Source organism: Gorilla gorilla, chromosome 19 (genome assembly GCF_029281585.2).
Source record: "Gorilla gorilla gorilla isolate KB3781 chromosome 19, NHGRI_mGorGor1-v2.1_pri, whole genome shotgun sequence".
NCBI lineage: Eukaryota > Metazoa > Chordata > Mammalia > Primates > Hominidae > Gorilla > Gorilla gorilla.
Genome location: NC_073243.2, coordinates 26,131,123 through 26,147,936, shown reverse-complemented (window position 1 = coordinate 26,147,936; position 16,814 = coordinate 26,131,123). Strand labels below are relative to the sequence as shown.

The 16,814-nt window shown below is 43.1% G+C and overlaps 1 non-coding gene and 1 pseudogene across 1 annotated transcript; both read left to right on the top strand.

Moving 5' to 3' along the window:
• Positions 1 to 3,805: 3,805 nt before the first annotated feature.
• LOC101141628 (large ribosomal subunit protein eL15-like) lies at positions 3,806 to 6,932 on the top strand (annotated as a pseudogene).
• Positions 6,933 to 9,460: 2,528 nt separating this feature from the next.
• Positions 9,461 to 9,563, top strand: LOC115931312 (U6 spliceosomal RNA). Its single transcript, XR_004067821.1, has one exon. It is a non-coding gene; the product is annotated as a U6 spliceosomal RNA (small nuclear RNA).
• The last annotated feature ends 7,251 nt before the right edge of the window (positions 9,564 to 16,814 follow it).

Below are 16,814 nucleotides of genomic sequence, written 5' to 3'. Positions count from 1 at the left end.
ATCATGAGAACAGCATGGAAAAGATCTGACCCCATGATTCAATTACCTCCCACCAGGTCCCCTCCACCACACATGGGAATTCAAGATGAGATTTGGGTGGGAACATGGCCAAACAATAACCTTGAGATGAGAAAATCATCCTGATTTATCCAAGTGGGCTCAGTGCATTCACATGGGGCAGGGGAGTAAAAAGAGTGAGTTGGAGAAAGCTGTGACACTGGAAGCAGGGTCAGAAAGATGCCACATAATTCACTTTGAAGGTGGAAGAAGGGGCCACAAGGCAAGGAATGTGGGCAGCCTCCAGAAGCCGGAAATGCACAAGGAAATGGATTCTTCCTGAGAGCCACCAAAGGAATTGGCCCTGATAATGACTTCATTTCATCCCAGTGAGACCAATGTTGAACTTCCAAACTGAAGAATGGCAAGATAATAAATTGACATTGTTTTATGCCACCCATGTGTGGAAGCCACATTATTATACAACAAGGTCCCAGCTTTCATAATGGTAGGCCACGAATCTAAGAAGCAGACACGGTTTGAGTCCCAGCCTGACCATGCCTGGCTGACGCAGCATGATCCATCCATTTCACTCATGCTGGGAAGATCTTGCCAGGAAAACTTGAAATAATTGAAGCTGTCACCTAAAACCCCATCTTAGTTAGAAGTGGTTTGGTTGTGTGGAACATAGCTCTACTCATCAAGGCTCACGTGAAAAAGGAAAGCTATTTAGAAGCAGAGCGAAGCTTCGTGGAACCAGAAATTTAGTAGATGGCATTCTCGCTCTCTTCTTTCTTTTCTCTCTCACTCTCCTTTCCTCCTCTTATCTCTTCTTTTCTATAAATATCTTATTTATTGTTCTCTTCTTGCAGACATGACTTTGCTTACATCTCTGTGTGTACAAGGCTTCAACAAGGCCATCCCAAGATGATGGCTTCTGTTCCATGATGTCCCAACATTCCAGCCTTGTTCCCCCCACAGCCAACTGTGTCAGTCTTCCTATCCCTGATGGAAAGTTCTGAACACATTGAAACTGATAAGCTCAGCTCTAGTCTGATGTTCACTCTTAACTCTATCAGTTATGGTCAGGATGGAGGAGCCAGGAGCTGGGGCTTTTGCTATAAAAATCTGTCTCATTGGGTGCTGTGGCTTAGGCAGGCCCTTTAAGATGGCATCAGGGAGCAGAGACGAAATTACTGGCATCATCAGAACATCTCTGCATCCTAGGGCTGGCCTCAGAAACAGAAAGGCATCACTTCTGCTGGCTGAACTGCCCTCCTCCCTCCTTTCTGCACAAGCCAAGTCAAGCCTGTTTGCCTCTGTGACTGCTTTTCCTGTCCCTTAATTCTCTGATCGACATACTTTTTTTAATATGTAAATATATTCAACCAAGTTACATTTAAATGGTGCTGGTCTGAGAACTACTCTATATATTTCTGGTGACTTTGCATGTTTCACTTTAACTCCCAAAGGAAGAGAATGATTGTCCAGTTGTTGAGAGAAGGAGCACTTCACTGCGGGCTTCAAGTTCTGATTATCAGTATTATTAATAACAACTTTATTTAGGGTTTTCATTAGTGTTCAGAAAATGCAATCCTTACAACAATGTAAGGCATTTGGTGATGCTCAGATCTACAGAAAATAATAATTGTTTTCTCTTATTAAAAATAGTGGCTGGTACTCTGTAATTGCCCTTTCTGATCTTCACACTACCCCTTCTAGCCAGGACTTTGCCCTAAATCCCACAGTTAGTAGGAGCACCTGACTTGAAAGCCCAGACTCCACACCCTCCCAAAGTGCCCCACCTGTGTCCCTGAATTCTTGAGAGTGTCTTAGATGGGATCTTCTTGTCTGTCCTTTAAGGCTCTGCTCAGACACCACCTCCTCTGCAAAATCTTCCCTAGCTCTCCTTGCAAACATGGCTGCTCCTTCTCCAGGGTTCTCCCAGCAACCAATTCATGCACAGATGGTTATTGAGGGCTGTCTCTGTGGCAGGCAGAACACCAAGGGCTGAGCATACAGCTGAAAATGAACCAGACCACAGCTGCTACCTTCTTGAAGCTAAGGTATGACGGGGAAGTGAATGTAGGGAGGAAATATCGAGTGCCAAGGGAGTCCTCCTTGAGGGCAGCAGCCTTGCTTGGAAAGTCAAGATGCTGGCTTCCTAGGAACTGGCATTTATGTTGCAATGTGAAGGAAGAGCATGGCACAAGTAGGTGGAGAAGAGAATCAAAGTATACTCTGGCAGGAGGATGACAGGGGCAGGGACAAAAGAGAGGGCAGCATGTCCAGGAACTGGAAGTCTTCCAAGGTGACCATAGCGCAGAGCACAAAGCAGTGAGAAGCCAAGTTGATCAGGGCTTTGGGTCCAGCTTCAAAATTTGGGGCTGTGTCCTAAGGTCAAGGGAATTTTGACTTTTTTTTTAACATGATAATGCCAGTGTGTGAGTGAAAATTATTTGGCTGCAAGGAATAGAAATCAGCTCAAAGTAGCTTAAGTGAAATGTGGAAATTTATTATAATGATTCATAGAAATTTGATGAAACTTAAGAAAGAAAAGAGCCTGGAGTCATGATCTGGAAACTCTTGGGAAAGCCTAGAGTTGGTCTCTCTCCATCTGTGCTGTTGCCACTCAGTGTTTCTGCTTCACTATTTTCTCTTCCTCTGTTTGCAGTTATTTTCCTTGCTTCTCCAAAAACAGGGTGAATGACAGTCACCCTACAACCCTCATATTATAATTTATTATTCTATCTGTAGGACATTGTATTAGTTTGTTTTCATGCTGCTGATAAAAACATACTCGAAACTGGGAACAAAAAGAGGTTTAATTGGACTTACAGTTCCACATTGCTGGGCAGGCCTCAGAATCATAGCAGGAGGTGAAAGGCACTTCTTAACATGGCAGTGGTAAGAGAAAAACGAGGAAGAAGCAAAATCGGAAACCCCTGGTAAACCCATCAGATCTCATGAGATTTATTCACTATCACGAGGATAGCACAGGAAAGACTGACCCCCACGATTCAATGACCTCCCCCCGAGTCCCTCCCACAACATGTGAGAATTCTGGGAGATACAATTCAGGTTGAGATTTGGATGGGGACACAGCCAAACTATATCAGACATTATGCTAAATGGAATAAGCCATGTACAGAAAGACAAATACTGCATGATCTCACTTATATGTGGAATCCAAAACAATCAAACTCACAGAAGCACGGGGTAAAATATCAGTGGCCAGAAGCTGGGGTGTAGGGATAATGGTTCCAGAGATATTGGTCAAAGAGTACAAACTGTCAGTTACTCAGGATGAAGTTCCAGAGATCTAATGTACAGCCTGGTGACTACAGTCAGTAATACTTTCTTGTATACTTGAAATTTGTAAAGGCAGTACATTGTAAATGTTCTCACCACATACACACAGTAACTGTGTGAGCTGATGAATATGCTAATTAGTTTGATAGTAATTATTTCTCAATGTATAGTACATGTATATCAAAGCATTGTTTTACACCTTAAATATATACAATATTCGTCAATTATATTTCAATAAAACTGGATGAAAAAGAAAGAAAAGAGAAAGGGAAAAAGAAAGAGGAAGGAAGGAAAGGAAATGAAAAGAAAGGAAGAAAGAAAAAAAAAAAACCAAAGGGTCTGGCCATACAGAGAGACACACACAACAGTGGTTATTGACCCCAATTCAAACTTCATGGAGAAGGAATTCAATTAAGCCAGCTTGGGTCAGCGTATTCATCCCTAACTCAATGAGCTATGAGCAATGCAAGGGAACTCCAGCTCTCATGACACAAACATGGCTTCAGGAATCAGCATACGTCTCTGTGAAGGAGAGGCTTATAGGTTCGGCAGACCTCCAATGACAACTGCTGTAGACATAATCAGATCTACAATTGAAGCAGATCACCACATCTGCCATGTGGAAGAAGGCCTGCAGGGGAGAAACAGTGGAGCTAGAAACACCAGAACATTACCCCACCCAGGTATGAGACGGTGAGGACTTAGACAGGCGTGGTGGCTGTGGCACTGGAGAAATGCTCCAGAGATATGGAGGGAGGTAGAACTAACAAAACTTGATGATTTGTTGGATATGAGGTATAGGGAGAGGAATGCCAGGTAATTGTTGGGTTTCTGGCTTGACCAACTGGGTGGACAGTAATGTCATTAACAAAACATCTAGGACATTGGACTAGAAAGAGGGTGTGGGTGCAGTTCAGAGAACAAGAATTCTATCTGAGACATGTTGAGTTTCAGGCAGCCTGTGAGATGTCTAAGGAGAGACATCCAATGGGCTGTTGGGTGCATTGCTCTGGAAGAGAGGGTTGCTCTTAAGAGACTGGCACAGCAATGGTAATTAAAGCAATGGAAGTGAAAGAAATGTTCTAGGAAGAGCACAGAGCATGAGAAGAGAAAGGCTTAGGACAGGTCCTGGGGAATTCCGACTTTTAATTGTTTGGATAGTGATATGGTTTGTCTGTGTCCCTACCCAAATCTCATCTTGAATTGTAGCTCTCATAATTCCCACATGTTGTAGGAGGGACCCAGTGGGAGATAATTGAATCATGGGGGCGGTTTCCCCCATACTTATCATACTTATTCATGGTAGTGAATAAGTCTCACGAGAGCTGATGGTTTTATAAGGGGAAACCCCTTTCACTTGGTTCTCATTCTTTCTTGTCTGCCACCATGTAAGACTTGCCTTTTGCCTTCCGGCATGATTGTGAGGCCTCCCTGAGAATGTAGAACTGTGAATCCTTTAAACCTCTTTTTCCCCATTAATAACCCAGTCTTGGGTATGTCTTTATCAGCAGTGTGAGAACTGACTAATACAAGTAGCCCACAATTGAGAAGAAACAACCTGAGAAATGGAAGGGAAACCAGAAGAGAGAGTCACTCTAAGCAAATGTTTCTGAAAGAATGGAAATGTTGTCTTTGACAAACATTCCTAAGAGGCCAGGGAAATGACTGAAAGATGTCCAGTAAAACAACGCATTTATGGTATTATGTATTTTTTGTTAACATGTCTAGTTACTAGCCTGAAAACTCCTTTAGTAAATATGGTTTTGTGCCTTTGTTCCCAGGAATTAGTACAAATGTCTGGCACAGAATAAAGCCTCAGAAACTGTTTATTGAATGAATGAATATGCCCTAGGCATTAAAAGATCTTAAAAATCACTTCTGGAGGAGATGGAAAACATGGAACAAGTCCTCAGTCATTTGCAATAAATGAACAGAGAAATCAACAAGATCTTTGAAAAGAACTACAGTCTCACTGATACTCTTTATGTGAATAGCCCACAGCCTACCTAGCTTAAATCACAATCCCGCCAGTGGTCACCACCTAAAGAGTGAGTTGGGTACTCAAAACTAATTTTACTTATGTGCTTTCAGTGTTCCAATTGTATTTGCATAATTAAATTTCATTATCTCCAAAGTCAAGGTCATCTTCAGTCTAATCCTTGCCTGAATTATCCAAAGGCTCTACCATTAACAGGTTTTTCCTCCATTTGTGAAGCAAAAGTGCACGTGTTAATAGACACTCACAGCCAAAATCTGACCTTGACCCCACCCGGCTGGCCAAAAACAAGGAGTCAGATGGAAAAATCTAAAAATCGCCTTTCTTTTTGTTTGTAGAGAGTGTAAACAACCACTAACTCATCAAGTGGGTGATGCTTCTCCCCAAGGGCATCGATGTCATTTAGCCATGGGCATGGCCAAGGTACTGAGGACTCAAAAATGACCTTGATAACGATAACAAGGACGCCGTGTCACAAGGCATCTGGACCAGATGTGAAACTTTAGCTGATGCTGATGGGAGTCCGGGTGAGAAAACCTGCAGCCAATGCAGCCAAGGCAATCAGGAGGCAGTGGGCAAGGGATGCAGGAAGAGGGGCTTTGATGGTGGCTGTTTGCCAGTTGGCACAGAGCTTTTCTGCATTTTAGTAATTCCAACGGCCTTTCCATCTGGCGGCAGCCATCCGGTAAGCCAAGATGGGTACACACAAAGACATCCAGGAGCCACGGAGGAAGAAGCAGTCTGATGTAATGCAGTTTCTGCTAAGGGTTACAAGGCCAAGGAAGGTTACAAGAGCACCAGAAGAAAAGGGGCTAAGGACCGGTCCTGGGGATTCCAACTTTTAATTGTTTGAGTAGCCCACAATGTGGACTGAGAAGAATGCACTTTCTTCTGAGAGTTACAAGGCCAAGCAAAGTTACAGGGCACGAGAAGACTAAAGGAGTTTTCAGGCTAGTGGACAGACATGTTAGCAAAAAAATATAATACCATAATGGGTTGTTTAACTGGACCCATTTCAGTAAAACCCTTTCAGTTATTTCTCCTGGCCTCTTAGGAGTGTCTGTCAAAGACAACATTTCCATTCATTCTGAAACATTCGCTTAGTGTGACTCTCTCTTCTGGGTTCTTTCCCATCCCTCAAGTCAGATACAAGGCGCGCAGACTGGGATAGAAGGCCAAGTAAGGTTACATTATATATAGGATTCACGTGCGCCATGGTGGCGGAAAACACCCAGTTCCTACAGGTGCAACTTACAGCAAGCCTGTCCATCCTGGTGTTAACAAGCTAAAGTTTGCTTGAAGCCTTCGGTTCATTGCAGAGGAGTGAGCTGGATGCTACTGTGGGCCTCTAAGAGGCCTGAATTCCCCCTGGGTTGGTAAAGATTCCTCATACAAATTTTTTGAGGTTATCTTCATTGATACATTCCATAAAGCTGTCAGAAGAAATCCTGACACCCTGTGAATCACCACACCAGTCCACAAGCACAGGAAGATGAATGGGCTGATAGCTGCAGGCTGAAAGAGCTGTGGCCTTGGAAAGGGCCGTAAGTTCCACCACACTATTAGTGGTTCTCGCCGTGCAGCTTGGAGAAGGTGCAATACTCTCTGGCTCCACCGTTACTGCTAATATAAGTAATGTTTGTAAAATTCACACCTAAGAAACAATTTAGGACAGTCAAAAAAAAAACCTCCAATGGCCAAACCTCTTTGCACTTGCTGATGTGCCAGCAGCCCAATGCATACCAGCTCAGGCTATTACACTTCTCCCTATTTAACAGATTAAGAAACTGCAGTTTACATTTGACCCAGCCATCCTGTTCCTGGGTATATACCCAAAGGATTACAAATCATGCTGCTATAAAGACACATGCACACGTATGTTTATTGCAGCACTATTCACAATAGCAAATACTTGGAACCAACCCAAATGTCCGTCAATGATAGACTGAATTAAGAAAATGTGGCACGTATACACCATGGAATACTACGCAGCCATAAAAAAGGATGAGTTCATGTCCTTTGCAGGGACATGGATGAAGCTGGAAACCATCATTCTCAGCAAACTATCGCAAGGACAAAAAAACAAACACCGCATGTTCTCACTCATAGGTGGGAATTGAACAATGAGAACACTTGGACACAGGAAGGGGAACATCACACACCGGGGTCTGTTGTGGGGTGGGGGTAGAGGGGAGGGATAGCATTAGGAGATATACCTAATATAAATGATGAGTTAATGGGTGCAGCACACCAACATGGCACATGTATACATATGTAACAAACCTGCACATTGTGAACATGTACCCTAGAACTTAAAGTATAATTAAAAAAAGAAAAGAAACTGAGGTTTAGTGAGATAAGATTTGAAGAAAGGCCCACAGCTAGTGGCATAAAAACTGGCCATGGAACTAATCTCTTCGTTCTCAGATCCAGCGTTTTATTTTACGTCATCACTCATAAATTTCCCCTAGAACTGTTATGAGCATCCAAATTCCTGTTATTAATGAGAATACTAAACCTGGGCTGGCTCAGCAACTGTACCACTAATAGACAGTCCCATAACAATGGACATATGATCAAGAAGACGTCTTCTCCTCCATGGAAAATCTGTAAGTTTTCATCACGGAATCACGCATTCTAACAGAGGCTGGTTCCAGGAAGAAGCAGGAAAATTCTGAAATATTCTCCCAGGGTGAACTCCCCTGCAGGTGATCCATCTGACTCAATCTCACTGCAGGGAAGATCCATCTCCAGAACTCTTTCACATGCCGAACATTCTAGGTATGAGACACGATAATTAACTGCATGTTCTGATAAGCTGGCTGACAATTAAAGCTGAGGTTGCTAAGCAGTTCTGAGAACAATTACCGATGTGGTTTTCATATTTTGTGACAATGGTCTAAGAAAGAAGCATATTATGATTCCTGGTGGATGAGGCCCCTGCTAGTCATGTTTTAATTATTAACTTAATTATATGGATGAAGCAATAAGTGGTAATTTAGTTCCTTCACTGACACTTAATTCTCGCTCACTCAGCCACCAGGCTGGGGACTCTTCAGAAGCAATTCGTTTTGGGAATTCATTCTAGATATATCCAGCAGTATCAGGGCTCTACCACCATGCGTCCCTCTGAAACAGAGGCAGGAATGGGTAGGAGGGTGAGTGGGAGAAGAAGTGATGTGTCCTGGTAAACTGCCATGATCTGGATACAGTAAAATGAGCTAGTGACGTGAGAACTGGCCCAGATGGGCACTGGCTGTGAATGTGAAGCTGAATGTGCCAAGCGCAGTGTTCAAACAACACACTTTCCTCATTAAGTCCAAAAATTATTGGGAGGATATAAGAGTGAATAAGAGGCCAGGCACGGTGGCTCATGCCTGTAATCCCAGCACTCTGGAAGGCCAAGGCTGGTAGATTACCTGATATCAGGAGTTCGAGACCAGCCTGGCCAATATAGTGAAACCCCGTCTCTACTAAAAGTACAAAAAATTAGCTGGGCGTGGTAGTGGACACCTGTAATCCCAGCTACTCAAGAGGCTGAGGTAGGAGAATCACTTGAACTCAGGAGGTGGAGGTTGCTGCAAGCTGAGATGGTGCCATTGCACTCCAGCCTGGGCAACAAGAGCGAAACTCCGTCTCAAAAAGAAAAAAAAAAGGTGAATAAGAGATTGGAAAGATTGTTCTGGGCTCCCCACTTAAGAGTGGAGGATGTGGACTCAAGGGTTTTAGAGAAAACATTTTTTCTTCCCGTGGTCTTTCTAGAGTTTTACATGTTCTTATTTTTCAGAAAGAGCCACTCCAGTTCCCTTGGAATGTTAGTGGAATCTATTTAGATGTGATACTCCCCTGATCTCTGCTTGCTAGACCAAACAGGGAAGGACCTGGTGTAGCGGATAAGGAAAAAAGAAAGATCACGAGGAAGAGTTATGATCTAGAGAAAAATATACCCGTAGGGCTGTTTCCTAAACCCACATGGTTGGGAATGTGGTCAACTTCAAAGGCATCTCAGGAAGCCACGTGGGAGCCCAGCCATCAGGGATAGACCACTGAAGTCAAGTTGGGAGGTATGGCTTAACGCTTAACCCAACCAAGTAGAGGCTTAAGCTGCTGATTGTTTAGTACCTCAGTTAAGATTGGCCTAAAAAATTAAGTCATGTACTCACCTTGGCAGCACATATACTGAAATTGGAATGATACAGAGATTAGCATGGCCTCGGTGCACGGATAACAAAAAACTTGTGAAGCATTCCATAGTTTTAAAAACAAAAATATAAAAATAAAGTTTAAACGTTGGATCAGGATAGGCCAGGCGCGGTGGCTCACGCCTGTAATCCCAGCACTTTGGGAGGCCGAGGCAGGCGGATCACAAGGTCAGGAGATCCAGACCATCCTGGCTAACAGGGTGAAACCCTGTCTCTACTAAAAAATACAAAAAAAAAAAATAGCCAGGCGTGGTGGCGGGCACCTGTAGTCCCAGCTACTCAGGAGGCTGAGGCAGGAGAATGGCGTGAACCCAGGAGGTGGAGCTTGCAGTGAGCCGAGTTCGTGCCACTGCACTCCAGCCTGGGCAACAGAGCGAGACTCCGTCTCAAAAAAAAAAAAAAGTTGGGTCAGGATAGATGTCTATATTTGTGACTTTCGTAAGTAGAAGTATCCATATATGTGAATGTATTTAGCAAACATGGATCACACGATGCTTTTTACTGTTTTGTTTTTTGAAATGGAGTCTCACTCTGTCACCCAGGCTGGAGTGCAGTGGCATGATCTCGGCTTACTGCAACCTCCACCTCCAGGTTCAAGCGATTCTCCTGCCTTAGCCTCTGGAGTAGCTGGGATTACGGTTTTTTGTTTTGTTTTGTTTTGTTATTTCAGTAGAGATGGAGTTTCGCCATGTTGGCAGGGCTGGCCTCGAACTCCTGACCTCAGGTGATCCGCCCCTGCTTGGCATCCCAACGTGCTGGGATTACAGGCATGAGCCACTATGCCCAGCCCTTTTTACTATTTTGTAAAGTGTGTTTTTGTGCTCACTGAACAGTATATCATATACGTCTCCATAAATAATGTTTATCATTTTGTCATTTAGTAACATCATAGTTTTAAAATGGTTTATTTTGTCATCTCGTGAATGCATAGTCTTAAAAGATATTTTATTAATTTTCTATTGTGGGACTTTTGTTTTGAATTTTTCACTATAAATCACAGTGCAGGACAGAACTGCCTTCTTTTCCTACTGGCCTGAGGCATTGCTGCTATCACGTCCTAGTTCCCACACATACATGGGTTCGTTCTGGACTCTCTGCTCTGTTGCATTTGTCCTTCAGGCTATTTACACACCATCCCCATATTGTTTTAGTTATTATAACTTTGTCATGTGTTTCCCTGCCCCTCCAAGCCTCTGATTTATATTTTTAAATGTCTATGCTATTCTCTTACATTTTCTACTCCAGGTGCATTTTTTTCTTCAGTTTGAAAAACTCCATGAAATATCCCTAAGGTTCTTAAGGGAATTGCTTTGTATTTATAAATTACTTTGTGTAGAACTGACCTACTGGGGCTTCCCACCAGGAACACAATTTGTCTCTGTTTATTCACATCTTCCTTTGTGGCCTTCTGGACAGTTTCACAACTTTTCTTCATATCGAAAGCCTATATTTTCTAATTGATTACTCCTAGTATGTAAGAATGCTTTTGAATTTTTGAATGTTACTTTTTTATCCTCTCCATTTTTTTCTATTGAAGTGTTTGTCTTTTTCTTAGTAGTTCAGGTATTAGACTTTCTCAGGCTCTGAAGAAGCAGGTTACCTGTGGTGATGGGGTGGATGACCGCCTGCCTCATACCCACGTGTGATCACTGCACTGTGATCTTAAATCAGTCACACCACCTTTCCACTCCAAAGTTTCATTGTCAATAAGATGATACATTTCTCCATTCCTCTCTCAGAGAAGTAGCAAAGATCAAGTCAGCAAGTACCTTCTTAATCCACATTGCCCGACATGGTAGCTACTAATGCTAAGTGACTATTTAAATTTAAGTTAATGAAAAGTAAACAAAATTTAGAATTCAATTTTCACCTAAGGTCCCTTTGGTCACCTTCCAAGTGCTCATAGCCACATGCGGCTAGTGGCTGCATTTTGGACAACACAAAGAAAGGATACTCTCATCATTGTAGAAAGTACGACTGGATGGCCCTGTTGAAAGCCTGGTGAAAGTACAAGTTAGGTTATCATTGCTGCTGCTGGAGGTTGGAATTCTCATATATACATGAGGAGAGGCACTCATTCACACAGGTCCACACTCCAACATCCATGGGGGCTGCCTAAGCACTCACAAAGACACTCATATTTCATCACTGTATCTAAAGCAGTCACAAAGCAAAGAAAACATAAATTAAACCTTTGAAAAATGGGAGCAAGGGTCAAATAATTGAATGCACTATTTTTCATAAATGTTACTATCTCGACCACAAATAGATTCATGAACCTTCTAATTACAGAAGCAAGAAAGTACTATTTTCTACGAAGTTGCTCATTCAGATTAGCCATTTACAAAAAAGGCATGTTATCTTCTAAACTCTAATATCCTTTATTCATGGTCTTCAATATAGGACTTTGGGCTGTGAGCAGGATGGAGCAAAGAGCAGCCAGAGGAGAGCACCAGGAGCCTAAATCCTGCTCAGAAGGTGCCTTGATTTCTCTGGCACAAGGCAAGAAGACAGTGATGAATAACAGGTGCTCCCCCCACCACAGGACTTAATAAAGCAGCAACTAATAGTAACAACAGCAAGAGCAATAGTTTCAACCGTTTACTACATTCCAAGGCTCATGCTAAATGCCTTATATACCTTACTGCAGTAGCTCTTGCCAAAAGACCAATGAGGTAGGTATTTGGCATTATTCCAATTTTACAGATGCAGAGACTAGGTTCATAGAGGTTTAATAACTTACCTGAGGTCACGCGGGAAAGAGTTCAGAGTCATGGATTGAATGGAAGTATGCGTGACTTGAGAACCTATGTTCCTAATTGTCATGTTTCTCATCTCTGGTCAGGATGGTCCTAAATGGAGGAAATGATGCTACCTGCACAGGAATGTTTGGGCTCTGGTTCCATCCCCCATTCTTCTCAACCTCGGCTCCATCCTGAACTACAAGGACCTCACATGGCATGTGGACATCCCAGCCTGTACATCCAACTCCATCCACTCCCCTCCCATCTCCTATGAATAGTCCCCATGCAGGCCCTGGAAGTGGGCTCAAGGCTAGTTGTACAAGGATCTCAAGTACCCAGAGTAGGGTCTAGTGGGGAAGAGGATGGTCCCTTGGTCCCAAGACTCCCCTGTAGGGAAGGGCACAGCTGAAGGAGGATCAAAGGAGGGTCCTCTGAAGAACCATTACTCAAAGTTTGATTCTGGGACCAGCAGCATCAGCATCACCTGGGAACTTGTTAGAAATGAAAACCTGGGGGCCCCACCCCAGACCTCTTGAATCAGAAACTCTGGGATGACAGCCAGCAGTCTGTGTTTTATTAAGCTCTCTAGGTGATTCCGATGCTAAGTCTTAAGGTATATACAGCTTGGATATTGAACCCTCCAAACCTCATGTTGAAATTTGAACCCAATATTGGAGATGGGGACTAATGGGAAGTGTTTGGGTCATAGGGATGGATTTCTCATGAATGGCTTGGTGCGGTCTTGGTGAAAATGAGTAGTTTTCACTCTGTAGAACTCATTGCTAAAAAGAACCTGGCACCTCCCTCCTCTCTGTCTTGCTTCCTTTCTCACCATATGATCTCTGCATGTGCTGACTCCCCTTTCCCTTTCACCATAAGTGGAAGCAGCCTGAGGCCCTTCGAAGATGCAGATGCTGGCACCATGATTTTTGTACAGTCTGCAACACCATGAGCCAAATAAGCCTCTTTTATGAATTACTTAGCCTCAGATATTCCTTTGTAGCAACACAAATGGACCAAGACACCTTGAGAACCACTGCTCCAGGGCAGTGCTTGTTACACAAGTGTGGTCTAAGAGCCAGTGGCATCAGCATCATCTAAGAGCTTGTGAGAAATGCAAATTCTGGGCCTCCCCACAGACCTCCTGAATCAGAATTGATGAGGGCCAAGCCCAGCCATTTTTGTCTTAACATCCTCTCCACGTGATTATAAGCCATGCCCAGGCAGAAACATAGAAATTGCAGAAATCACAGGGAGGGCTTTGAACTTCCATAGGAAGTTCAAAGAATAACCTTACCTAGATTTCAAGAAGCAAGTAGACTCAAGGTCATTTTAGAACTTTCAAGGTCACGAATTATCTTCATATTTGGAGACACTCAACCTCACAGCATATTAAAAATAGCAATCAAAATATGCCCACATTGGACATAATTTATATATGATAATATAACCATGCACTGAATTTTAGTGGACTCAATGACTTAATGTTACCTTGAAAAAGATTTTGTTAATATTTTCTTTCTGAGTTTTGGAGAGTTTTTTTTTAAACTCTCAGTTACTTTTGTAGGTCCTAGTGAAGCTTGCAGAGCGCTGGCATGGGTCTCTATTACCGAGGTCATCTTTATGAACTGGATGTAAATAGATAAGAGTGTGTGAAAGTCACTGGCTTGGCAAATGCTGGAGACACGTTCCAGGATTTTGTCCTCTGTTACTGTAGAGGGGAAAAAGCAGGACATTGTAGCTGTTTAATTTCATTGTTATTCTTTGGACAGGGGTCCAGTACACTACAAACACTGGCTGAAATTATCTAATCCATTTGAGAACCTCACACCAGGGAGGACTGCTTAAATCAAACAGGTCCGCAGAGAAATTAGTGTGAAAGGACAAGTGAATGTCAGTTCAAACCAGTGACTGGCGTTGCAGGATGAGATTTGGACTTTTAGGGCTAAACAGAAAAAACGTCCATCCTTTGGGGTTGTAATCCACGGCAGCAAGTCCTCCTCATAGACCTCAGTAAGATTCTCAGCAAAACAAATGACCTCATTAATTAAATGGGTTAGTACTCTCACCACGCTTTTCTTAATTGCTATTCTGACTTTCGGGAGAGGCATTTTCAAGCCAAATTGAACACCCAGAGCCTCCAGTAATCAATGCCACAATAAGCCCTGTGTGCTCTGAAAGCGACTGCAAAGACACCCGCACGAGATGTGCCCACAGCTTGCCTCCATCTGCTGAGGCTCCCCATATGAGCCTAGTGCCTAAGTGCCCCACCCAACTGGCTTTGTCCTCCAACCCAGCTAGAAATCCAGGAAGTCCTTCATCATCATTCTCTCCCTACAGAAGACATTTTATTTTAATTTGAAGATATGCTCCACTTCCATTTTATCTATTGAATACATATTATGTGAATGCCTTTGATCCTGTGCTAAGTATAAGAGATAAAGGAATAAACATCATAGGCCAAAATCACTCTTCCATGGGGCTTTTATTCTATTTGGTGAGTTTCTTCTACAGCCTTGAGTTCTGCTTGTTTTGTGTGAGATGTCCCTTTTTTGTTTTATGCTACCCAACATGTATCTGTGTTGCATTTGAGAATAGTGACTTTTTCTTTTTTTTCTTTTTTTTCTTTTTTTTTTGTTTTTTGAGACGGAGTCTCACTGTCTCTCAGGCTGTAGTGCGGTGGCACGATCTCGGCTCACTGCAAGCTCTGCCCCCTGCGTTCATGCCATTCTCCTGCCTCAGCCTCCCTAGTAGCTGGGACTACAGGCACCCGCCACCACGCCCGGCTAAATTTTTTTTGTATTTTTTGTAGAGACGGGGTTTCACCGTGTTCGCCAGGATGGTCTCGATCTCCCGACTTCATGATCCGCCCACCTCGGCCTCCCAAAGTGCTGGGATTACAGGCGTGAGCCACGGTGCCTAGCCGATAGTGACTTTTTCACATGAATTTCTTTCCCCAGTGCCTAGGACTGCCTAACACATAGCAGTTGCATCAGTTAGGAATTGGTTATATTTGTTTGTAAGTAGAATTTGGTTGTAAGTGACAGAAATCCTCTCCTCCCCCCAAAAAAACATGCAGTGGCTTAAATCAGATAATGATTTTTTTTTAAATCATTTAGTTCAGGAGTAGAAGGTCCTGGGCTGTCCTGGCGGCTCCACAATATTCTCAATGCTCCAATTTCCTTTTATTTCTGTTTTCACCCTTTTTACTGCTCAGTTCCACCCACAAGACTTCTTCATTGTCCTCAGAGGGCCACTGCAGCAATAAAAGTGGCACTCACAGTCCAGATGGTAAGAAAGCAGAAGGTGTAAAGGGAAAACAAGCCAGGTATTTAGGAGATGCTCCTGGAAACCCCAACTGCATCTTCTCCTGGTGTTTCATTTTCCTGAACTATGTCTCAAAACCACATCCTTCTTTAAGAACGTGGTAATTTTTAAATGTTTCCACTTGGATAAACCTCCTTCTGAGAAGTGGAGCCTAACTTTTCTCCCCTTGAGTGCACACTGTACTGAGTGACTTGCTTCTAATAAATAGAATGTGGCAGAAATGATGGTGTGTGACTTCCGAGATTAAATAAGTGATACTGTGACCTCTTTCTAGGATCACTCATTCTGGGGAAGCAAGCTGCCACGTTGTGAGGCCACACAAGCAGCCCTGTGGAGACGTTCATACATGCAGGAACTGAGACCTCCTGCCAACAATCTGCATGAATGTCCCCAACCCATTGAAGCTAGGAATGAGCCGCCTGGGAAGCAAGTCCACAGCCTCAGGCAAGCCTTCAGATGAGTTGCAGCCCAGGTCAAAGTCTTGACCACAGTTTCATGAGTGACCCTGAGCTGAAAACATCAGCTAAGCTGTTCCCAAATTTTTGACACACGGAAACAATGTGAGGTAACAAATGTTTATTGTGCTAATCTGCTAATTTGGGGGATACTTTGTTACATAGCTTTAAATAACTAAAACAAAGGGAGACTATGAAATATTAATTTTGGTCATCGATGTGGCAGAGACTGCTAGTTTTCCACAAAAATCTACTTATCACTTCTTTGAGCACAGAGCTAGACTATATTTCCCCTCCTTCTTTACAGTTAAGTGTGGCCATGTGACTAAGTGCTCTCAAATGGAATGTGAATAAAAGTGATATATACCACTTGTAGGCTTGGCGAAAAGACCTGCATATGCTCCTCCAAACATTTTCCCTTCCAACCCGACTTTCCTGTTTTTGCCAGATCAGTGTAGACAACAAATGACAAGGCCATAAGAGAGAGCAGAGCCACAAATGGAAGGAGCCTGGGTCCCTGAGGAATCAAGTAGAAAAGAGTTGCCTTGACAAGGTGAAGACATGCCAAAGGTTACTATGAGAGCATGAAATAAATTTCTATTATGTTAAGCCACTGACATTTTGGAATCCTTTTCTTTTCTTTTCTTTTCTTTTCCTTTTTTATTTTTTATTTTTTGAGATGGAGTCTTACTCTGTCACCCAGGCTGGAGTGCAGTGGCGTGATCTCAGCTCACTGCAACCTCTGCCTCCCAGGTTTGAGCGATTCTCCTACCTCAGCCTC